This window comes from Cryptomeria japonica, chromosome 6 (assembly GCF_030272615.1).
Source record: "Cryptomeria japonica chromosome 6, Sugi_1.0, whole genome shotgun sequence".
Lineage (NCBI taxonomy): Eukaryota > Viridiplantae > Streptophyta > Pinopsida > Cupressales > Cupressaceae > Cryptomeria > Cryptomeria japonica.
The window spans coordinates 580271053-580296840 of NC_081410.1; positions in this window are offsets into that span (position 1 = coordinate 580271053).

Below are 25788 nucleotides of genomic sequence, written 5' to 3' on the forward strand. Positions count from 1 at the left end.
TCTCTCTCTCTCTCTCTCACTCTCCTCCTCTATCAAGTGTATCTCTTTCCCACTCTCTCCCTACCTCCCCACCTCCCTTTCTGTTTTTTACTTAAGTCTCTCTCTCTCTCTCTCTCTCTCTCTCTCTCTCTCTCTCTCTCTCTCTCTCTCTCTCTCTCTCCCATTCTTTATCTCTCTCTCTCTCTCTCTCTCTCTCTCTCTCTCTCTCTCCCATTCTTTATCTCTGAAGTCTCTCCCTCTCATCCTCGTTCTCTCTATCTCACTCTCTTCTTCTCTCAGGTGTCTCTCTCTCTCATTATATCCCTCCCCCCTCTCCCTCCCTCTCTCCCTTTCTCATTACCTCTCTTTCTCACTCTCTCCCTCTCTTCACACCTCTCTCTCTAGTCTCTTGTAATATCCTTCCACCCCTTCCTCCCTCTCACTCAGACTCTCTCTATCTCCCACCCTCTCTTTCTCTCTCTCACCTTTCCTCCCTTCACCTATTAGGTCTCTCTTTCTCTCCCAATCCCTCTATCCACCTCTTATCTCTCTCTCTCTCTATCTCACTCTTCTCCTCTCTTTGGTGTATCTCTCTCCCATTATCTCTCTCCCATTGCCTCCCTCTCCTCCCCCCCTCTCCCTCTATTGGGTCAAAAGGCATTCTTAGGGGTCATATGGTATCCTAAGGATCCATGCATGTGTCCTAAGGGGTCATAGGACACCATATGACCCATAACGACACATAAGAGGTCATATGGAGTCCTGAGGGGTCATAAGACACCATATGAACCCTTAGCACACCATACGACCCATAATGACACAAAATGGTATCCTAAGGGGTCATAAAACACTATATGACCTTTAAGGATACCATATGACCGGTAACAACACCATATGGAGTCCTAAGAGGTCAAATAGTGTCCTAAGGGGTTGTAGGAGACCATATGACCCCTAATGATACCATATGGTGTCCTAAGTGGTCATAAAGTTTCCTACAGGTCATATGACACCATAAGATACATAACGATACCATATGGTGTCTAATGGGTCATTGGACACCATATGACCATTAGAACACAATACGACCCCTAACAACATCTAAGGGGTCATAGGACACTATATGATCCCTTAGAATACCATAGGACCTATAATGATGCCAAATAGTGTCCTAAGGGGTCATAGAACACCATATGACCCTTTTGGGCACCATATGGTGTTGTTATGGGCCATATGGTATCCTGAGGGGTCATATGGCATCCTATGACCCCTTAAGACACCATATGATGTCTTTATGGGTCGTATGGTGTCTTAAGGGGTCATAGGACACCATATGACCTCTTAGGAAACAATATGACCTCTAATGACACATAAGGGATCATATGGTGTCCTAGGAGGTCATAGAATACCATATGACCCTTTAGGACACCATATGACCCATAATGACACCATATGGAGTCCTAAGGGATCATAGAACACCATATGACCCGTTAGGACACCATATGACCCATAACGACATGTAAGAGTTCATATGGAGTCCTAAGGGGTCATAAGACACCATATGACCCCTTAGCACACCATACAACCCATAATGACACCAAATGGTGTCCTAAGAGGTCATAAAACACTATATGACCTCTTAGGACACCATACGACCCATAATGACACCATATGGAGTCCTAAGGGGTCAAATAGTGTCCTAAGGGGTTGTAGGACACCATATGACCCCTAATGACACCATATGGTGTCTTAAGTGGTCATAAGGTGTCCTAGGGGTCATACGACAACATAAGACACATAACGATACCATATGGTGTCCTAATGGGTCATAGGACACCATATGACCCCTAACAACATCTAAGGGGTCATATGGTATCCTAAGGGGTCATAGGATACTATATGATCCCTTAGCACACCATAGGACATATAATGACACCAAATAGTGTCCTAAGGGGTCATAAAACACCAAATGACCCTTTAGGACACCATATGGTGTTGTTATGGGTTGTATGGTGTCCTGAGGAGTCATATGGCATCCTATGACCCCTTAGGACACCATATGGTGTCATTATGGGTCATATGGTGTGTTAAGGGGTCATATGGTGTCCTAAGGGGTCATAGGACACCATATGACCTCTTAGGAAAGACTATGACCTCTAATGACATGTAAGGGATCATATGGTATCCTAAGGGGTCATAAAATACCATATGACCCTTGAGGACACCATATGACCCATAATGACACCATATGGAGTCCTAAGGGGTCATATGGTGTCCTAAGCGATCATAGAACACCATATGACCCATAACGACACCTAAGGGGTCATAATACACCATATGACCCCTTAGTACAACATATGACCCATAAATATTATCCAACCAATACATCCACATGATCCAAAGAAACCAATACATTCATTTTCTTCAAACGTTCTACTTTATATCCTATCTTCTTTAAAAAGAAAAAGAAAACCGACCACCTTGTCAATCTTCTTATCACCTTATATATATGCAAACAAAAAGAAGATATATTGAAGGGAGAGGAAGAGAGAGGGGATGGAGGGAGGGAGAGATGGAGAGAGAGAGAGAGAGAGAGAGAGAGAGAGAGAGAGAGAGAGAGAGAGAGAGAGAGAGAGAGAGGGTATGGAGGAAGGGAGAAGGGGAGAGAGAGGGGGAGGGAGAGAGAGAGAGAGAGAGAGAGAGAGAGAGAGAGAGAGAGAGAGAGAGAGACCTTGTACATGCTTGAGAGGGGGAGAGAGGGAGACAATACACATACACACACATATGTGTGCATATATATATTTTATATATTATATATTATTATATACATATATATATATATAAATATTATATATTTTTTATTTTTTATATTAAATATAAATTATATATTATATGTATATATAGATATTATATATATATATATAGATATATATATATATATATATATATATATATATATATATATATATATATATATATATATATACAATAGCATATTATACACACTCCCAAAATTTAAACAAACTTAGCCCGTATGCGCTATTTATAATAAAAATAGCGCGTACGTGCTTTTTATAGTACAAATAGCGTGTACACACTTTTTATAGTACAAGTAGCGCGTACGCGCTTTTTATACTAAAAATAGCGCATACGCGCTTTTTATAGTTAAGATAGAACATACGCACTTCTTACACCATAAGTACCTCATACGCGCTTTTTATACCATAGGTACTCCATACGCGCTTTTGTCTGTTTAGGCTTGGAAATAGGCCTGGATGACAAAGCTATGGTTTGGAAGTTTGATTTCCCTCCATTTCCCTCCTTTTTGGCGTATTTTATTTTATCAACTTGGTTTCTTGACTTTGTCATCATTAGGTTTACACATTATCAAGTGGGTATTTCTAAAATTTCCACCATATTTTCACCCATCTTCAGAGCTTTCTAACCATATAATTTTTTTAAAATTTGAACAACAATAACATATTATTATTGAATTTCTTTTATCAGTGTCTCCATAGTTCTCACAGACATATGTGCACCATTTTTTAATAACTTTTGATATAATTATCCAAATTTTAAAAAAATAATAAATTATTGTAGGGAACTTGATTCTTTACAATTTAATTTATTTTTTTAGTGCAACTTATGCTTCGCGCATGAACAGGTACCTAATTTTCAGGATGTACTCGATTGGAAAAATCATAAAAAAAAAATACACATCTTCTAGTGCTCAATCTTAACTATCTTTCTGCCAAAGGGTTTGTCAAAATACTAAATCTAAATATAACTTTTTTTGATGCGCACGTCAGACACTATGTTATGTTTTTCAAAAAAAATCAAGGTCTGTTTTTCATGCGCGAAGGATTTGACCCCCTTAATCTTATCCAATTTTGAAAAAGTTTAGTAGTTTGGAAACTAGATTCAGAGTACTACAATATTTGTTCTTTGATTATCTTCATATCTTGAGTGGATGGCATTCAAATTTTGCCTCCAAGTTCAGGTTCACCTGATTTCAGAAAAAAAAGTGTCCACTTATACCCCCCTTTTTGACCACCATCTTTGTGCACTTACCCAGTACTCTGAATCTAGTTTCCAAACTACTAAACTCTTTCAATATTGGATAAGATTAAGGGGGTCAAATCCTTCGTGCACAAAAAACTGACCCTGATTTTTTCTGAAAAACATAATATAGTGTCTGACGTGCACATCAAAAAAGTCATAGTTAGATTTAGTATTTTGACAAATCCTTTGGCAGAAAGATAGTTAAGAGTGAGCACTAGAAGATGTGTATTTTTTTGTAATTTTTTGTTGAATATTTTTTTTTTATGATTTTTCCAATCGAGCACATCTTGAAAATTAGGTACCTGTTCATGCGTAAAGCATAAATTGCACTAAATAAATCGAAAATAAATTTATTTATTTTTTAATTTTAAAGAATCAAGTGCACTACAATAATATATAAAGCTGTTTAAATTTGGATAAGTATATCAAAAGTTATTCAAAAAATGGTGCACCTATGTCTATGAGAACTATGGAGAGACTGGTAAAAGAAAAAACAATAATAATATGTTATTGTTGTTCAAATTGAAAAAAATTTATATGGTTAGAAAGCTCAGAAGATGGGTGAAAATATGGTGGCAATTTTAGAAATACCCACTTGATGAAGTGTAAACCTAGTGATGACAAAGTCGATAAACCAAGTTGATAAAATAAAACTCATCAAAAATGAGAGAAATGGAGGGAAATCAAACTTCCAAACCGTAGCTTTGTCATCCAAGCCTATTTCCAAGCATAAACAGTCAAAAGTGCATACAGGGTACTTATGGTGTGAGAAGCACGTACACGTTATTGTATAATATGATATTGTATATATAATATGTGTATATACATATAATATATGTATAATATAATATTGTATATATAATGTGTATATACATATAATATATAATATTTATATATATATATATATATGTATATATATAATAAATTAAGTATATATATACACATGTAAGTGTATTGTCTCCCCCTCTCAAACACATACAAGCTCTCTCTCTCTCTCTCTCTCTCTCTCTCTCTCTCTCTCTCCCCTTCTCCATTCCTCCATACCCCATCCCTCTCTCTCTCTCTCTCTCTCCCTCCCTCTCTCCCCTTCTCTCTTCCTCCATACCCCATCCCTCCCTCTCTCCCCTTATCCCTTCCTCCATACCCCATCCCTCTCTCTCCTTCTCCCTTCCTCCATACCCCATCCCTCTTTCTCTTCTTCTCTCCCTCCATACCCCACTGCAACTATGTCTGCACTTCTATAGAAGTAAGTGAATTTATTTATTGTCTGCAACTTCCTCTTTGATTTTCATCATGTATGCTCTCCTAATAAAATTTATTGATGGATTTGTGTGTGTATACTGAATAGGAGGAATATGGTTTGAAATTGAACCATGGGTGTATTACCATGACAAACAAGGAAACCTACAACAATATTCTTCTCGAATGTGTTTTTAATGAGCATAGCAGATGTGGAAAATAGTGTCAACAAAGCAACATGATGAGTCAAAGTACCTGCAATATGCTTTTCAGAAGGAAACAACCAATAGGAAGAGAAAGAGGGAGAGTAACATAGATGATGTCCTATAGAATGATAGTGGTGGGTATGCGAGAGTTCCCATGTTGTTACACAACACCTATCACCTAAAGAAACTAAAGTTTGTTGTATGCATGGCAGTGGTAGTATATGATGATCATCAATTGTCAAATGGCTTGGAACGGTACATACCCATGAAAGAAATCAAGTGTGTAATTCCTATAGTCACAATCGAGATCAATCATATAACCTTGCAAATTTAATAACATCATATGTTTTAGAACTTAGGCAGTACTCTTAGGGTTAAGTCAAGCTCTTACACTTGCTTTTTAGTGAAGCCTCATTGTTTTTTCACTTGGAGTCTCGTTGTATGATGTTCTATTCATAACTTTAAATTTAATATATCATTTTATTAGCCCACCATATGATCCCTTAGGTGTCATTAGAGGTCGTATTGTTTCCTAAGAGGTCATATGGTGTCCTGGCACCCCTTAGGACACCATATGACCCCTTAAGACACCATACGGCCCATAACAACACCATATGGTGTCCTAAGGGGTCATAGGATGCCATATGACCCCTCGGGACACCAATGACCCATAACAACACCATATTGTGTTCTAAAGGGTCATATGGTGTGTAGACACCTAAAACTGTCTCATTGATCATGTACTAGTTATTCTTTTAATTGATTAAATAATTTTTTAATTATTTAATTAATTTAATTAACTATGTCTTCTAATTTCATATTTCCTCATCATCTTACTAATTATTCTATTTTCTATTTCTATCATCATTTAATCATTTTAACCATTTTCTAAATATTAATTAAATATTTATTATTTAATTAATTCTTTTTAATCCCCAATTTAAATAATCTTCATTATTTAAATAAATTAATATTCAATTTCTATCTCTAATCATCTAATCATTCAACCCTTTTCTAAATATTAATTAAATATTTATTATTTAATTAATTATGATTTAATCCTTTAAATTAAATAGTCTTTATTATTTAATTAAATTTCATTTCTAAATAATTAAATAGTTTCGTTAACTTATTTAATTAACTAATTAATTAAATAATCTTTATTATTTAATTAAATTCTATTTCTAAAATAATTAAATAGTTTCTTTAAATTATTTAATTAGCTAATTAATTCTTCTATTTCCAAATCCCCAAATTCTAATTTCATATTCTTCTAATTTCTTCCAAATTCAATTATATGTGCATGATTTCAAAAACCAAATTGAAAATCAAAGTCAAGTTCTAAATATATTCAAAATCTAAATTGAATTAAATAAATTCAATATTTGAATAATATTTCATGCAAAGATTAAATTGGAAATCTAAATCTAAATGCAATCACATGCTAAATTAATTAATTAAATCAATTAATTAATTAATTAAATCATTTATCTCTCCAATCTCTATTTCCATCTTTCAGTTAGCTTTTTCTAAATTAAGATTTCTTTGTCATCCTCTTTATTTCCTCCAATCATTCTTTTTCTTCCCTCTATCAGCTTTTTCTCAATCAGTTGACTCAATTAATCTATTCAATCTATTCAATTTCACTCCTACAATCAGCAGTTGAACTATCAATTTTCATGTGAGCTCACCTGAGTTCCACCTCTTGAACAATTTGTTCCACCTTTCAATCAATCTTTTCCAAAAATCTATAAATTGAGCATCCAATCTCCATTTTCAACAATCACGAACTTTGAATCTTTGTGTCACTTGTAGGTTACCAACATAATATCTGAGAGCCATCATACCATAGAAAAGAGAAGAGAAATGGAAGCTATATGCAATCTTGGAATAGGGAGTTTGATTTGAATTATTTTAATTCCTATTTGCTATTGTGTTATTTCATTGTCTTGTTTGTTAGATTCTTTGATTAGGTAGGGATTCATGATTTTCCTTTGATTTCTAATTGAAAACTTGTTATTAAGATGAATTTTACATGCATACATTTTGGTGAACTCGACGTGAAATGCAGCTAACTTACCTTCTCTGTTCTCTATGTAGTTTTTTGCAGGTCGTACAAATTTTTGCATTTTTTTTATAGATTTCGCATGGATTTTGAGAACAGATATTCTGTCACGCAATCGTGATTACATCATCCTGCAATCGCATAGACATCACCACACATTCAACCCCTCGGGGTCACGCATTCTCTCTTACAAGGTTACACAATCGCCCTGTTCAGATCATGTAATCGCCCTTTCCAGATTATGCATTCGCAGGGAAAATGACTGTCTAATTTTTTATTTCGTCTGTTATTTTGTCTGTCTAATTCTATCTCAAATTGGGTTAATCTGGGATCAAATTTCTTCTATTTCATGATTTAATTATAACATTTTATGGCAAAAAAAGTACAGTTCAGGATTTCAGGTGCAAGAAGGATGAAACAACAAAGAAGAGAAGCCAAACGCTATCAAAAGGTTCTCCAGGCAGAAAAATTGATACAAGATTCGGAAGAAAAACTAGCCTTTGATAGATATAATAGCTTAGTTCTTTCTTATCAAGTTAAATATGATCTAATCAATATTGAATGGATGATGAGAGATTTGGCTAGGGCTTCACAATTGGTTTTGCAGGTTCCTGATCGGGTTTAGTTTTCTTTTATTTTTTATTTTTTAACTTTTGTTGTTGTCTGCCTGTCTGTCATGCAATCGACCTATTAGTGCTACGCAATCGATCATTCATCATCATGCATTTGGTATGTCAGAATTATGCATTTTCTCTATCAAGTTCATGCATTCGATCTATAAGTATCACACAAACACACAGGTAGGATTACGCATTCGTTTTTGTCAAATTTTGAGTTTCTATTTTCTGCTGGTTGGACTTTACAACTAATCTTTTGTTTATAGCTTGTGGCAGATTTGCAGAAAGGATTAGATTAGTATTTGTGCATGCATCACCTCACACTTCACTTTTTGGTGTTTAAAATCAACAACAGTTAAAATGGACATGCATGGATAATCTCACACTTTGTTGTTGGTGCTTAAAATGAACATGGGCTAAAATTGACATGCATGTATCTCACACTTGGTCTTTTGGTGCTTAAAATCAACAAATGGTTAAAATTGACATGCATGCCTTCATATTTTGATTTGGTGTTTAAAATGGACATGCACATGCATATCTAACACCTAAATTTGGGCTATAAAATGAACGTGAATCGGGCTGCATTAGATTAAATCTTTTTTCTTTTTTCTTAAGGCAAACAATTTTTATTGTGTTTGGGGTGGACCTACTGTTGCATTAACCAACTTTCTACCCGCCTTTGGGGTCTTGGGAGAAAGGAGGAAGGTGACAACGACATCAAAATTTTATTTTATTGTACGTAGTGAGGGGTATCTTTGACTGGGGATTTCATCACCCCACATAGGTACTTTGAATTGGGATGCGATGGGGATATCATCTCTCCCAGCGTACTCTCAAATGGTTTTTCAAGCCGCTATATAAATATACTAGTCAGGCGGCTAGAGTGTTGAGTGAATTTGACATATGTGGGGGCCTTCCCTGCACTGATAAGCTCAACTAAAGTATTAAGTGGCTTGCTATGAGAATCCGTCGTGGGATCGGGACCCCTCGAAACCTAATACTACGAACCAATTTAGTTGCCAAAAATCCTACATTCAGTGATTTCGGGAGTGCAGATCGTACCCCATAGATACCCTTTATGTACCTTAAACTATGATATAGAAATCCCTTGGCTATAAGATATTTGCATCTTTGAGGTAAGAGAGAATGGCATGCCCGAGAAGTGTGTGCCGTGGAGTGGAGCCAGTCCTTCCAGACTCTCTATCTGTTCATTTTGTTTCGGTATTTTATTGTAAGGGCCTCATTTGAATGGTTTCCACTATCCATCCTAAGATTGTATTCCATTCTTTTTTATGTATCGTTGTGCTAGACCAGTATTGAGTTAGTCCCTTGGGCTATTTTAGGCCCTATCCCACGTATCTCTGAATTTTCCAAGATTGTATGAAAATTGAGTTAGTCAGTTATATATACCTCCAAGCAATTGTTCTCAGATTTGGAAAACTACAAAACATTGTCCCACACATGAAGTTACAGAAAACAAAGTCCATTTTGAAACCAAAACTCAAAAGTCCTTACATACTTGTGACCCTAGGTAGTCTTTTACATAGTCCCACTTATGTCCTCATTATCGTCCTATGTCTTTTGCATAATCCCACTTACGTCCTCATTATCATCCTATGTCTTTTGCATAGTCCCACTTACATCATCATTATTGTCCTACGTCTTTTGCATAGTCCCACTTACGTCATCATTATTGTCCTACATCTTTTGCATAGTCCCACTTACTTCATCATTATTGTCCTACATCTTTTGCATAGTCCCACTTACATCCTCATTATCGTCCTAAGTCTTTTGCATTATCATCCATATTAGTTACATAGTCCTACATTATCATATACATCATCATCTAGACCTCATATACGTCTACGTTCATTGTTAGTTATAGATTCATAGCATGTGTCTTCATGGGTCTCCCAGGTGATGGTTTGCTCCCCTTCGAGCAACCTAATCTAGTTCCAAATAGTGGTCAATGAGAAATAATTGATGGTCTAGCTAACTTAGCTTGGGACTTAAGAAGTGCACCTCAATATGTAGGAGTCATACACGAGATAAACATTGAGTCTAAGATTTCCCATAGAATTGATAGAGAGATTAAGGCTGAACAACTTAGTCAAGAAATGGAAAGACTTGCATTAGAGAAATCTAGAAATGCTCAACAGGTCTCACATCAAAATCCTCAATAGAGAGTCAAGTATAGTCTTGCATACCTCATATTTACGTCTACAATCTGGTGTTAAGTCATCGTCTTGCATATAACCACCCTCATATAAGCAATTTTAGATGCCCATCACAAGGTCACAAAAAGCGAAAGGAATAATGGACCCAAACAACACATAGTCTATAAACCCTACTTGGAATATGGACATGTCAACAGGTCAACACTCAGGTACACAGACAATGTCCACCGTAAACAAATTACAACAACATTTGACAAAGGAAGAAATTGAGTCTGCTCAACAAGACCCACATGTCGTTATGATCCTAGATGCACTTATACATAGCGATAGGGACAAGTATCTTTCGTTGTTAATACAAAATGAGGCAAAACTACCTAAGGATTTTGATGTCACAAAGATTTTACCACTGGGAAAAACATTAGGTCAAGACAACAATCAAACACCACCCTTGACACAAATACAAGTAACGACCTCCAGTTTTCATCAAAATGTACCTATCCAAACAAATCTCAACACAAATGCAAACATTCAAACAAGTGTGTCATCCTCGGCAATCAATGCTAGTATACCATCACAAAGCATATCGATAATATCAAGTGTCTCAGCACCTATTCAAACACAAGCAACAAGTGCAATTCAATCTCCAGTTTCCTATTCTATAGGATCCACATATAGTCATAAAAATGCAAATCTAGGTCTTGCCAATACCACAAGTACAACTCAACCAAACATGGGTTCGCATATCACCTATTTCACAGTACCTAGTGGAACACACAACACACAAAGTTATAATCTTAGTACGTTCCAACAACCTCCTAGTTATGCAACCACAAATCCTTTTGTGGGACATACACAAACACAAGGTTACCTTTGACACAAACAGATATTTTGACACAACAAATATAGAATTTACAACAATAAATGACAACCATGCAAACCGGTAATGACAAGAAAAGTTACACAATGCAGGATCTATGTCCTTATCCATTTGATCACACATTATACATGTCGCCTTTCCCACAACATTTTGAAATGCCCAAATTTAATAGATATCAAGGGAAGGGTGATCCTAGAGATCATATCAGAGAATTTTTTATGGCATGTATAGAAGTTGCCTCAGAAGATACTTATTTAATTAGACTATTTCCTAAAAGTTTGGGAGGTCCGGCTTTAGAATGGTTTTCACATTTACCACCAACCATCACATCATGGGGAGAATTAGTTGAACTTATTGAAAACTTCTCACATAACATTGACACCCAAGTTACTTTGATGGACTTATGTGTCACTAAACAATATGAGAATGAAACATTTGCATCCTTCATACAATGATGGAGGGCTCTCTATAGGAGGTGCAAGACAGTTATCCTAGAAACAGAGCAAGTGGGCATGTTCACAAAAAACTTGATTCCTAAGATTAAATATTCGATACAAATGCAATGTTTAACCACATTCAAACAAATCATAGAAAAGGCTCTCAAATGTGAGAAGGGACTAGTAGAACAAGGTCTTATTAAGTATGGCAACACCAACAACAATGACAAATCTAAGTTTTGGTCAAAAAACAAAAATGTGACCAATGATGGTATTGTAGATGCCAGAACAATAAACATAACTCAACCCATTTTATCTTTGGGAACAAGTCAGTCATCTAATCCACATATAGGGAATAACACAACTCCTACAAATGTAAATGCTACACAAAACATGAACACAACATACCCCAAGGTAAATGCTTCAAGAAGAAATTACACACCTCTAGGAGAACCTATTGAGTCAATGCTCAAAAAGTTAATACAGACAAACATGATCACTTTACCTGAAGTAAGAGTGTATGAACTAGGTCCTTTCAAACCCACATGGTGGAATGATAATGATTTATGTGATTATCATCGGACTAAAGGTAACAAAACAACAAGTTGCTACAAATTGAAAAACTTGGTCCAAGATATGATAGACCAAGGGGACATCGCAATTGATATCGATAAAACCTCATCAAATACAAATCATACAATTTTTAAGGATCCTTTTGTTATGAATGAAAAAGGGAAAGCTACCACATCAGGTACCAAAGACAATACAACTAACCACACAAAGGTTTCATACGACTACACTATTCATGCCATTAACTCAGGAGATATAGAAAACAATGATTCACAAGAAACACTTGATCAAGATGACCAATATCAAGACACACATAGAGATGATAACCAAATTTGCATGATATCAGAGGCACCGAAGTATGATGATGATAGAAATCTTTGTCTCAGAGACTGGGGGCATGATCAACCATCTCACTCAGGTTGGTTTCAAGATGAACTCATAGAACACATGATGGATGTCAAACATACACATAAAGACTATGAAGAGGGATTTAACATAAATCTTGATAAAACAGCTTATGATACCAACAAATCTTGTAAGTCAAATGATACAGTAGCTACGATCACCATAACTCCCAGAGACAGAGATTGTGCAGTGGTTACTCGCAGATCCAAGGTAACTTTACAAGGGATACCACAAAATCAACCACCAGCAGTAGGGACTTACAATGTTGTTGAGAAACTTAAGAAAACTCCAGCACATATATCATTATTCAAACTATTGCGTATTTCACCCACTCATAGAGCTATACTGGACAAAGCACTTCAAGGCTCGGTAGTGGACAAAGATATAGATGAAAATGCCTTCCAGTCTATGGTAGGAAATTTGACACAAGGCACACATAGTGCATTCATAGAACAAGATATTCCTAGTGATAGACTGCTTCATAATGACCCACTACATCTGGAAGCTTACATTCAAAAGAGAAGAATATGAAGAGTACTCATAGATGGGGAAGCCAGTCTCAACATTTGTACTTTAAAGTTGGTCAAAGCACTAGGATATTATGAACTTCACATTGATTCTTTCAAGAGGATAAATATCAAGGCTTACAATGATGAAGAACGTCCATCAAAAGGCATTGTAACATTACCCATACAAATAGGACCTATAACCACAAAAGTCATTTTTCAAGTCTTGGATAGAGAGCTGGGATATAACATGTTATTGGGCTGCCCATGGATCCACACCATGCAAGCAGTACCATCCATATTTCATCAGTGTGTCAAATTCCTATACAATGGTATTGAAATCACCATAAAGGGTGATCCAAATCCATTCCAACATTGCAATTACCTAAAAGACAATGTGGATAATCAGGTACCTATCAATCAGACTGCACCTCTCACTACACAATTGGAGGCATTAAAAATCATAGAAACAAAAAAGGATATTCCTACAACATCATCCTTACAGATAAAAGATATGGGTTGTGGAGAGTATTCTATTGCAAATACTTTAAGTGGGAAACAGTTGTCTCTTTCTCCTAAGTCCTTTGGAAAACCTCACAATACAGTACAAAAAAAAGACAAAGGAAAATAAATTATCAGATATACAGACTCATGCTCTTTCATTAGATGGGGTGACTTACAAGAAGAATCCTTGAATGAAGATGTTAACCATTGGATATATAGAGAAGAAGATCATATGAAAATACCCAGAATACACACAGATCAGTATGGCAATGGATTCAAAATACTCCAAAGACATGGATATGATGGTACAACAGGCCTAGGGTTAGAGAAACAAGGAAGGATATAACCTATTGTTCCTAATGATAATCCAGGGAATCAAGGATTGGGATATAAGCATGTACAACATATCACCGAAGCAAGACAACGTACCCTTGATATACCAAATCGACCAAGAAAACCATTAGACTACATACCACAAAGGGATTTGTCCACACAAGAACTTCCATCTTCATCTCAAACAAGTAATCCAGTACCCACATCACCTAGTGCAGAATCAGATGGAGAAGACATGAGACAACTCCTGCAAGAACCTACCACTGAGTTACAAAATGATGTAGTTGTTGACACAATAGTACAAGCTAATGTGGCAACAGATGCAAGTTTACCACCACCACCCGAATCCCATCCGTGGTTATTGTCACTACTTCTACCATGAGAAATAACTCAGGCTCAACCTAATGAAATAGATGAAGAAAGATTGCAAAGGCTTATACCAGGCTTAAGAAGAGTAACTAATGTCCAAAGAAGACCAGTCAATCTACAATAGAATTAGAGGTAGGAACAAGAAGAAATAAGTGATGATAGCTCATATGATGAAACACATATTGAAAGTGAGACAGACTCTCATGACTACAAATTCTTATCACTCCATGATTCTAGCCCACCAGAAAGTGTAATATCAAGGTATCAAATAAAGATTATATAGGATGAAAATACACAAAGCCATTCAAACAATCAAGTCTTCATGTTATTGGAGTCTACTAAAGAAGGGAGTAATGATTTACCCCTAGTGTATTCACACTTGATTGATTGGGGGCAAGAAGGAAAACCAACGCTGGATTGGTTTGAAAATGACAAAGCAATTTCATAATTTCTAGGAGTCAGAGAGGGATTTCCACAAGGTGATCACAAAGCAGGGTTTGTTGTAGACCTGAATAGAACAACATACTTTGGAGAAGAGAGTTCTTCTGCAAAAGAAGATAAGGATCAAACTACCCATAATGGCAAGAGTGACTTGGGTAATCTTCCTAGGGAAAGAGAAAGTTCAACATTACTTATAGATGAAACATAAGAAGTAAACATAGTAGAAGGGGAGGTTGTACATAACATCCATCTGGCAAAATCACTAAGCAAAGAAGAAAAAGATAGATTCATTCATTTTTTCAAGCAACAACCTATCAACTTTGCTTGGTCCTATTCAGACATGCCAGGCTTAGACTCTGAATTAGTGTTGCATGACTTACCTTTAATACTAGGAGTTAAACCTTACAAGCAAAAATTTAGGAAAATGCATCCAAGTATCGCATTATTGGTTAAAATAGAACTACAAAAGTTGCTGGATGTAGGTTTTATTAGACCCATTGACTATGCAGAATGGATATCCAACTTGGTACCTGTGACTAAGCCCATAGGAGGCACAAGAATTTGCACGGATTTTTGGGATCTAAATAAAGCTAGTCCTAAGGATGACTTCCCGCTACCAAATATCGATATGATAGTTGACCTAACAGTTGGAAATGAGATGGTATCCTTAATGGATGGTTTTTCAAGATACAACCAGATTAAAATTGCACCAGAAGCTCAACATAAAATGGCCTTTACATGCCCATGAGGGAATTAGTATCAGAACAACACTCTTATTCTTGTGAGACCATTCAAACATGCCAACCTTCATTCTTCAACAAAATCGTTCCTACCTCAATTCAACCAACATTAGAGTCATGTAAACCTTCTTTTTCTTTCAATCGACTACATCAATCATACCAATCATATCAACCCAACAACCAAACCCTTTTCAACTAAAGTCCAAATCAAAATTTACACCAACCCAACATTCAAACCTCTTTCAACCAAAATAAAACCCCCTTCAACCAAAGTCCAAATTAGAATTCATTCAACCAAAATCAAACATCTTTCACCCAAAATCAAACCTCTTTCATCTAAAATCAAATATCTTTCACCCAAAATCATACTCCTTTCAACCAAATCCCAAATCAACCATATCTATCCACCATTTCATCATCCCCTAAAGTCACACAAGACCAATCCATGCCACCTCTATCTAATAACACAACCTCCCAAGGGCTATCCATTGTACAAATCCAATCTAATTCAAGTCATGATTCAAAGTATCTCATTCAAAATTCTTCCTCATCAGGACAATATGTTGAAACATTCCAACAATCTCCCATGCATTTCCAAACTCCTTCCCTATGTCAAGAAGATGATCCAAAACCAGAAGAAATGAGTCCTGAAACAAATAAAGATCAATAACAACCACTTCCATCCTACCCAATTTTTTATCAAGATCCCATTGACCAAGAATCTTATGATGATATCGTCGCTCTTTTCTATTCCATTCATAATCAAACCCTTCCATCTCAAGAACAAAGTGTTATTTCAAGTCCCATCCAACATCCACCTCCTAAGCAAGATCAAGACATGACTTCCATCCTCCCTAATAATCCCTTTACAAACTAAGATCAAGTCATACCTTTACCTTCATACCCTAAACAAGATCCCATTATTTCTCCAAATCCTGATCAAGGTCCCTCCATCCCTTCACCTCCATGTCATAATCCTCCATGTTCTTCACAATATTCCCTCTCAAACAAACTTGCCATTTCTCCTAGTGATCCCAATTCCTCTACACAAGTTGTTCATGAACCCCTTATCAATGAAATCATCAATCCAGATCATACTACACAGAGCAACTTGTCAACAAATGTATGTGTTCCATCATCAAATGCTAATGTAGGGACAAAAACAAGCATAACTCCTAATCATGTCACAACTTTAGAACTAGAATCTATTTGCCTCATATACCAACACTTGAAAGACTGGGGGCAAGAGAATCTACCACAGTTGGATTTCTTTGAAAATGATAACGCTATAGGTGAATTCAAGGGTTCCAGAGATGGATTTCCCTTTGATGGTCCAGAAAATCCAAAAACTAAAGAAATCAACATTGGAGATGCTGAACATGTACACCCCACTGAGTCCTTATATCCTATTGAAAAACACATCTTTATCCGACTCTTCAAACAAAGGCCAATGAACTACCTACACAAAACTTCTTGTCCCTATGAACAACATGTACCTTAAACGATATTACATCTAAGGGTTGGGTTAGTTTAGATTTATACTTTCCGCATTGCTTATCATATTATTTAAAACATTGCATTACATATAGTTTCTTTCTAAGCACATCATATTCAAAAGTCGCATTCGCAAAATTTATGCATTTTCATATAGTAGTGTCAATAAAACAAGGCAACTGACCAAGTTTATCATCTGTTTGCATTTAAGAGAAGCAAGGGTCATCTCCTTTGTTAAATATTCAGACATGAAGTCTTTGAGATCCTAAGGTCATTCATTTGCAACATTACCCTGTGACGACGCTTTACTTATGGTGGGGTAACGATTTCACTATTTGAGACTTGTTAACCCAAAATCTATCAATTACTATATCTCAAACATATTAAGAAAATCTCTAATTCATTCTAGATAACTAGTTGATCATATGACTAGTGAAAAATCTAAAATTCTACTTCAGTACCGTTGTAATTGTCACACCCAAGTAGGTTTCATTACTTACAAGTCAAGGCAAGAAAATAAAAATAAAAAGAGCTATGTAAAATATCCATCTCAAGGAAAAAGACAAATGATATATAATTGAAATATCACGCATACATGTGCAACAAAAAACCTTGACTATGGGAACATGCAAGTAATTCCATCAAGGCTATGAACACCTACTAGCAATGGAACAATATTTGAGAAATTACAGTCTATAACCTTGTCGGATCTCTAAAGGCTTGCTGACAACGGGGCTCTATTCAGGATGCTTTTGAAGTTAGGATAATCCATGTAGCTAGTCATATAGGATGCTAAGGATCTTTAGTGAATACAAGAGCAGAAATTAACTCATTTGCACACACATGGGCAAAAGAAGATCAAAGTTTCAAGAATCAATGGGGAAGTTTTTTGCGTCTCCGTTTGTAAATCCTAGTCACTAAGTGTGTTGGTTCGAACATTCAAAGGGGCCTTGGGGATCAATTGATCGCTTATTTATGAAATGTTTTGCACCTCCATTTCAATTGGTGTATTACAAATGCTAAAACAAAAATAGTCAACCTTGTTCGAATAGGGAATGCATCTCCATCATGCATATTGCACTCACATAGGGCATGTCAAAAATTCATTGTCTCCACATACATTCTGTAGATCATCATGTCATATAGGTCTGCACACTGGGGGCATAACTGAAAAAATCCTTAAAATCATATGAAGTCCTGAAAAAATCCAAAAACAATGAAAAACTTAAAATCCTAAAACATTGAAAAACCTAAAAATTTAAAAACATCCATATAATGTCCAGAAAAAATCAACCAAAAACATTAGGAAAATGTCTTGAAAAAATTATCAAAAACATTCAGATAAATGTCTTGAAAAAATTTCAATCAAAAACATTCAAACATCGATCAACATAATCCAAAAACATTGAAAAAGCTCTTGGAAAAGTCTAAAAATTCAATCAATCAAAAAACTTGCAATAAAATGTCTTGTGAGAAACAAATACCCTAGCAGATATCTAGCAAACACTTTGCGTGAAGTTAACAAATGATACAACTATCCAGTCAGACATCTGCAATCAACTGATCAAAGTGTCTTATCAATCGTATCATATCCCTATCAAAGTGATCATTATCTTGTCTTAAACGGAAGATGATACACTCGAAATCAGATAGGTCAGTCTTAAATGAGGTCTGTAACTTTTTGAGATCAGACATTATCAACTATCACATCAAGCAATTGAGAAAGAAGGCACAAGGTCAGTATAGCTGCTGAATTTTGAATGGGTCAGTCTTTATCTTTTATCATTTGGCGACAGATTGTGTTCCTATGCTACTGAGGGATGTCCACAAGTGACTAGAGGAGATATGATAGGCATTATCTTTTCTTTGTTTGCTACTTGTTTGCTACGTGTTTGTTTCTAAAATGAGATATCTTTACATCTTGGTTCCTTATACCCTGATGTGCTAAGCTTCATTGTTCAATAATAAGGCTTAGTGATGAATATATATTGCGCAATACATAATGACACAAGTTTGTGATTCAATCATTCTCATTCTCATCTCATCTTCTTATTGTTAGTTTGCTGATTCTTTTCTCATCATCTCTTTCTAAATCATTTTCTATCATCTAACATTATTCTATTTCATTCTGAGGTTCATTCTCTTATATTCTATCTCAATGTCATCTTCACATCACCTATCTCTATCTCTAATCAACTAATCATTCTTCTATCTAACATTTTTTTTTTGGAGATCATTCATGTCTTTAATGCACAAACAATCTCTCGAGGGGGCATTACACCCTAAGTATCATCGGGGCATACTGGGGCATAATTTTTTCGTTTTCTTTGAAACAATGTTGTTCCAACTTTGTCTCAAAGAGGGGCAAATGTAGACACCTAAAAATGTCTCATTAATCATGTACTAATTATTCTTCTAATCGATTAAATAATTCTTTAATTCTTTAATTAATTTAATTAACTATGTCTTCTAATTTCATATTTCCTCATCATCTTACTAATTATTCTATTTTCTATTTCTATCATCATTTAATCATTTTAACCATTTTCTAAATATTAATTATTTAATTAATTCTTTTTAATCCCCAATTTAAATAATCTTCATTATTTAAATAAATTAATTCTCAATTTCTATCTCTAATCATTTAATCATTCAACCCTTTTCTAAATATTAATTAAATATTTATTATTTAATTAATTATGATTTAATCCTTTAAATTAAATAGTCTTTATTATAATTAAATAGTTTCTTTAAATTATTTAATTAACTACTAATTAATTAAATAATCTTTATTATTTAATTAAATTCTATTTCTAAAATAATTAAATAGTTTTTTAAAATTATTTAATTAGCTAATTAATTCTTCTATTTCCAAATCCCCAAATTCCAATTTCATATTCTTCTAATTTCTTCCAAATTCAATTACATGTACATGATTTCAAAAACCAAATTGAAAATCAAAGTCAAGTTCTAAATATATTCAAAAGCTAAATTGAATTAAATAAATTCAATATTTGAATAATATTTCATGCAAAGATTATATTGGAAATCTAAATCTAAATGCAAGCACATGCTAAATTAATTAATTAATTAAATAAATTAAGTAATTAAATCAATTAATTAATTAAATCATTTATCTCTGCAATCTCTATTTCCATCTTTCAGTTAGCTTTTTCTAAATTAAGCTTTCTTTGTCATCCTCTTTATTTCCTCCTATCATTCTTTTTCTTCCCTTAGTCAGCTTTTTCTCAATCAGTTGACTCAATTAATCTATTCAATCTATTTAGTTTCACTCCTACAATCAAGAGTTCAACTATCAATTTTCATGTGAGCTCACCTGAGTTCCACCTCTTGATCAATTTGTTCCACCTTTCAATCAATCTTCTCCAAAAATCTATAAATTGAGCATCCAATCTCTATTTTCAACAATCACGAACTTTGAATCTTTGTGTCACTTGCAGGTTACCAGTGCAATATCTGAGAGCCATCATACCATAGAGAAAAGAAGAGCAATGGAAGCTATATGCAATCTTGGAACAGGGAGTTTGAGTTGAATTATTTTAATTCTTATTTGCTATTGTGTTATTTCATTGTCTTGTTTGTTAGATTCTTTGATTAGATAGGGATTCGTGATTTCCCTTTTATTTCTAATTGAATACTTGTTATTAAGATGAATTTTACATGCATACATAGTGTTCTATGACCCCTTAGGACACCCTATGACACCTTAGATGTTGTTAGGGGTCATATTGTGTTCTAAGGGTCATATTGTGTCCTGGATTCGATATCTCTTCCTCTCCCTCCGCCCCCTCCCCCCCCTCTCTCTCTCTCTCTCTCTCTCTCTCTCTCTCTCTCTCTCCCTTCCTCCATACCCCATCCCTCTCTCTCTCGCTCTATCCCCTTCTCCCTTCCTCCATACCCCATCCCTCTTTCTCTTCTTCTCTCCCTCCCTCTTTCTCTTCTTCTGTAATTCCTATAGTCACAATCGAGATCAATCCTATAACCTTGTATATTTAATAGCATCATATGTTTTATAACTTACACAATACTCATAGGGTTAGGTCAAGCTCTTACACTTTCTTTTTAGTGAAGCCTCATTGTTTGTTCGCTTGGAGTCTCTCTTATGCTGACAATGGTCTAACTTAGCTATATCAAAACTAAACTATTGAAGTTCTATTGTATGATGTTCTATTCATAACTTTACATTTAATATATCATTTTATTAGCCCACCATATGACCCTAAGGTCTCATTAGAGGTCGTATTGTTTCCTAAGAGATCATATGGTGTCTTGTGACCCCTTAGGACACCATATGGCCCCTTAAGACACCATACGACCCATAACAACACCATATGGTGTCCTAAGGGGTCATAGGATGCCATATGAACCCTCGGGACACCAATGATCCATAACAACACCATATGGTGTTGTTATGGGTCATATGGTGTTCTAGGACCCCTTAGGACACTATTTGGTGTCGTTATAGGTCCTATGGTGTGCTAAGGGATAATATAGTGTCATATGACCCCTTAGGACACCCTATGACCCCTTAGATGTTGTTAGGGGTCATATTGTGTTCTAAGGGTCATATTGTGTCCTGGATTCGATATCTCTTCATCTCCCTCCCTCCTCCTTCTCTCCCTCTCTCTCTCTCTCTCCCCCCCCCTCTCTCTCTCTCTTCCTCCATACCCCATCCCTCTCTCTCTCTCATTCTATCCCCTTCTCCCTTCCTCCATACCACACCCCTCTTTCTCTTCTTCTCTCCCTCCCTCTTTCTCTTCTTTTGTAATTCCTATAGTCACAATCGAGATCAGCCCTATAACCTTGTAAATTTAATAGCATCATATGTTTTAGAACTTAGGTAGTACTCTTAGGGTTAGGTCAAGCTCTTACAGTTGATTTTTAGTGAAGTCTCATTGTTTGTTTGCTTGGAGTCTCTCTTATGCTGACAATGGTCTAACTTAGCTATATCAAAACTAAACTACTGAAGGTCTATTGTATGATGTTCTATTCATAACTTTAAATTTAATATATCATTTTATTAGCCCACCATATGAACCCTTAGGTGTCATTAGAGGTCGTATTGTTTCCTAAGAGGTCATATGGTGTTCTGTGACCCCTTAGGACACCATATGGTCCCTTAAGACACCATACGACCCATAACAACACCATATGGTGTCCTAAGGGGTCATAGGATGCCATATGACCCCTCAGGACACCAATGACCCATAACAACACCATATAGTGTTCTAAAGGGTCATATGGTGTTCTAAGACCCCTTAGGACACTATTTGGTTTCGTTATAGGTCCTATGGTGTGCCAAGAGATAATATAGTGTCATATGACCCCTTAGGACACCCTATGACCCATTAGATGTTGTTAGGGGTCATATTGTGTTCTAAGGGTCATATTGTGTCCTAGATTCGATATCTCTTCCTCTCCCTCCCCCCTCCTTCTTCTCTCCCTCTCTCTCTCTCTCTCTCTCTCTCTCTCTCTCTCTCTCTCTCTCTCTCCCCTTCTCCCTTCCTCCATACCCCATCCCTCTCTCTCTCGCTCTCTCCCCTTCTCCCTTCCTCCATACCCCATCTCTCTTTCTCTTCTTCTCTCCCTCCCTCTTTCTCTTCTTCTGTAATTCCTATAGTCACAATCAAGATCAGTCCTATAACCTTTTAAATTTAATAGCATCATATACTTTAGAACTTAGGTAGTACTCTTAGGGTTAGGTCAAGCTCTTACACTTGCTTTTTAGTGAAGCCTCATTGTTTGTTCACTTGGAGTCCCTCTTATGCTGACAATGGTCTAACTTAGCTATATCAAAACTAAACTATTGAAGTTCTACTATATAATGTTCTATTGTATGGTGTTCTATTCATAACTTTAAATTTAATATATCATTTTATTAGCCCACCATATGACCCCTTAGGTGTAATTAGAGGTCGTATTGCTTCCTAAGAGGTCATAAGGTGTCATGTGACCCCCTAGGACACCATATGGCCCCTTAAGACACCATACGACCCATAACAACACCATATGGTGTCCTAAGGGGTCATACGATGCCATATGACCCCTCGGGACACCAATAACCCATATCAACACCATATGATGTTCTAAAGGGTCATATGGTGTTCTATGACCCCCTAGGACACTATTTGGTGTCTTTATAGGTCCCATGGTGTGCTAAGAGATAATATAGTGTCATATGACCCCTTAGATGTTGTTAGGGGTCATATTGTGTCCTGGATTCGATATCTCTTCCTCTCCCTCTGCCCTCCTTCTCTCTCTCTCTCTCTCTCTCTCTCTCTCTCTCTCTCCCTTCCTCCATACCCCATCCCTCTCTCTCTCACTCTCTCCCCTTCTCCCTTCCTCCATACCCCATCCTTCTTTCTCTTCTTTTGTAATTCCTATAGTCACAATTGAGATCAGTCCTATAACTTTGTAAATTTAATAGAATCATATGTCTTAGAACTTAGGTAGTACTCTTAGGGTTAGGTCAAGCTCTTACACTTGAATTTTAGCGAAGCCTCATTGTTTGTTCGCTTGGAGTCTCTCTTATGCTGACAATGGTCTAACTTAGCTATATCAAAACTAAACTACTAAAGTTCTATTGTATGATGTTTTATTCATAACTTTAAATTCAATATATCATTTTATTAGCCCACCATATGACCCCTTAGGTGTCATTAGAGGTCGTATTGTTTCCTAAGAGGTCATATGGTGTCTTGTGACCCCTTAGGACACCATATGACCTCTTAAGACACCATATGGTGTCCTAAGGGGTCATAGGATGCCATATGATCCTTAGAACACTTTTTGGTGTCGTTATAGGTCCTATGGTGTGCTATTTGGTGTCGTTATAGGTCCCTCCTTCCCCCCTCTTCTCTCCCTCCCCCCCTCTTCTCTCCCTCTCTCCCTCTCTCTACCTTCCCTCCCCCTTCCCCTCTTCCTCTCTCTCCCTCTCCCTCCTTTCCTGTCTCTCTCTTCCTCTCCCTCCTCCCCTCCTCTCTTTCTCTCTCTCTCCCTCTCTCCCTCTCCCTCCTTTCCTTCTCTCTCCCTCCACCCTACTCTCCCTCTCCCTTCCTCTATACCCCTTCTTCTATCCTACCCTCCCCCCTCTTCTCTCCCTCTCTCCCTCCCTCTACCTCTATCCCTCTCTCTATGTTTCCTCCCCTCTCTCTCCCTCTCTCCCTCTCTCTCTCTGTCCCTCTCTCTCTCTCTCTCTCTTTACCTCTCTACCTTTCCCTCCCTCCCCCCTCTCTCTCTCCCTCTCTCTCTCTCTCCCTCCTTCCCTCCTCTCTCCCTCCACCCTACTCTTCCTCTCCCTTCCTCCATACCCCTTCTTCTCTCCCACCCTCCCCCCTCTTCTCTCCCTCTCTCTAGGCCTATCTCTCCCTCTCCCTCCTTCCCTCTCTCTCTCTTCCTCTCCCTCCTCCCCTCCTTTATCGATCCCTCTCTCTCCTTCCCTCTCTCTCTCTTCCTCTCCCTCCTCCTCTCTCTCTCTCTCTCTCCTCTCTCCTTCCACCCTACTCTCCCTCTCCCTTCCTCCATACCCCTTCTTCTCTCCCACCCTCCCCCTCTTCTCTCCCTCTCTCCCTCCCTCTCCCTCTCTCCCTCTCTCCACCTTCTCTCTCTCTCTCTCTCTCTCTCTCTCTCTCTCTCTCTCTCTCTCTCTCTCTCTCTCTCTCTCTCTCTCTCTCTCTCTCTCCCTCCCTCCCTCTCCCTCCTTCCCTCTCTCTCTTCCTCTCTCTCCCTCTCCCTCCTTCCCTCTCTCTCTATCTCTCTCCCTCCCTCCCTCCCCCCTCTTCTCTCTCTCCCTCTCTCCCTCTCCCTCCTTCCCTCCTTCTCTCTCCCTCCACCCTACTCTCCCTCTCCCTTCCTCCATACCCCTTCCCTCCCACCCTCCCCCCTCTTCTCTCCCTCTCTCCCTCCCTCTACCTCTCTCCCTCTCTCTACCTTCCATCCCCCCTCTCTCTCTCTCCCTCTCTCCCTCACCCTCCTTCCCTCTCTCTCTCTCCCTCTCTCTCCCTCTCCCTCCTTCCCTCTCTCTCTCTCTTCCTCTCCATCCTCTGCTCTCTCTCTCACTCCCTCCTTCCCTTCTGCCCCCCCTCCTCTCTCCCTCCCCCCTACTCTCCCCCCTCTCTCTCTCTCTCTACCCCTCCCTCTCTTTTTATTCACATTTTTCTACTACCAATAGCACATATAGGGTACTGAAATTATTAGTTCATTGCCCTACAATAACTTTTTTTAAGGCGTAGGAGCACATACGTAGTACTTATTACTTGTAAGCGCGTACGAGGTATTGAACCCATTATTCGCTACCCTGCAATAACATTTTTTAGGCTTAGGAGAGTGCACGCACTACTTATTAGTACAAAATGGGAAAAAAAATACCGTTGGGCTTTCCAACATTTAATGGACTAACAACGCGTACGTGGTTATTAATGTAGTGCATAGGCAGTACATAGACATAGTTATAGTTGCCCAAGAGCCTCAATGACCTCAAAAGAAGTTTTTGAGTTCATTGAAGGCCCCACTGGAACTGTGTTTGCACTTCTATCACTATTTGATACATAGAAGTAAGTGAATTTTTTTGTTTTTGCATGATTTCAAATGATTGAATTATTGTTCTTATTACTTTTGTCAATAGTATTGTGATTGTTTAATAGTTTGATTCCAAAAAATAGTGATAAGATGCATATTTATGGTTATTTGTTTGTTTATGAACTTTTGTTTACACATATATGTAATATGATTCTATTTAGGACAACCG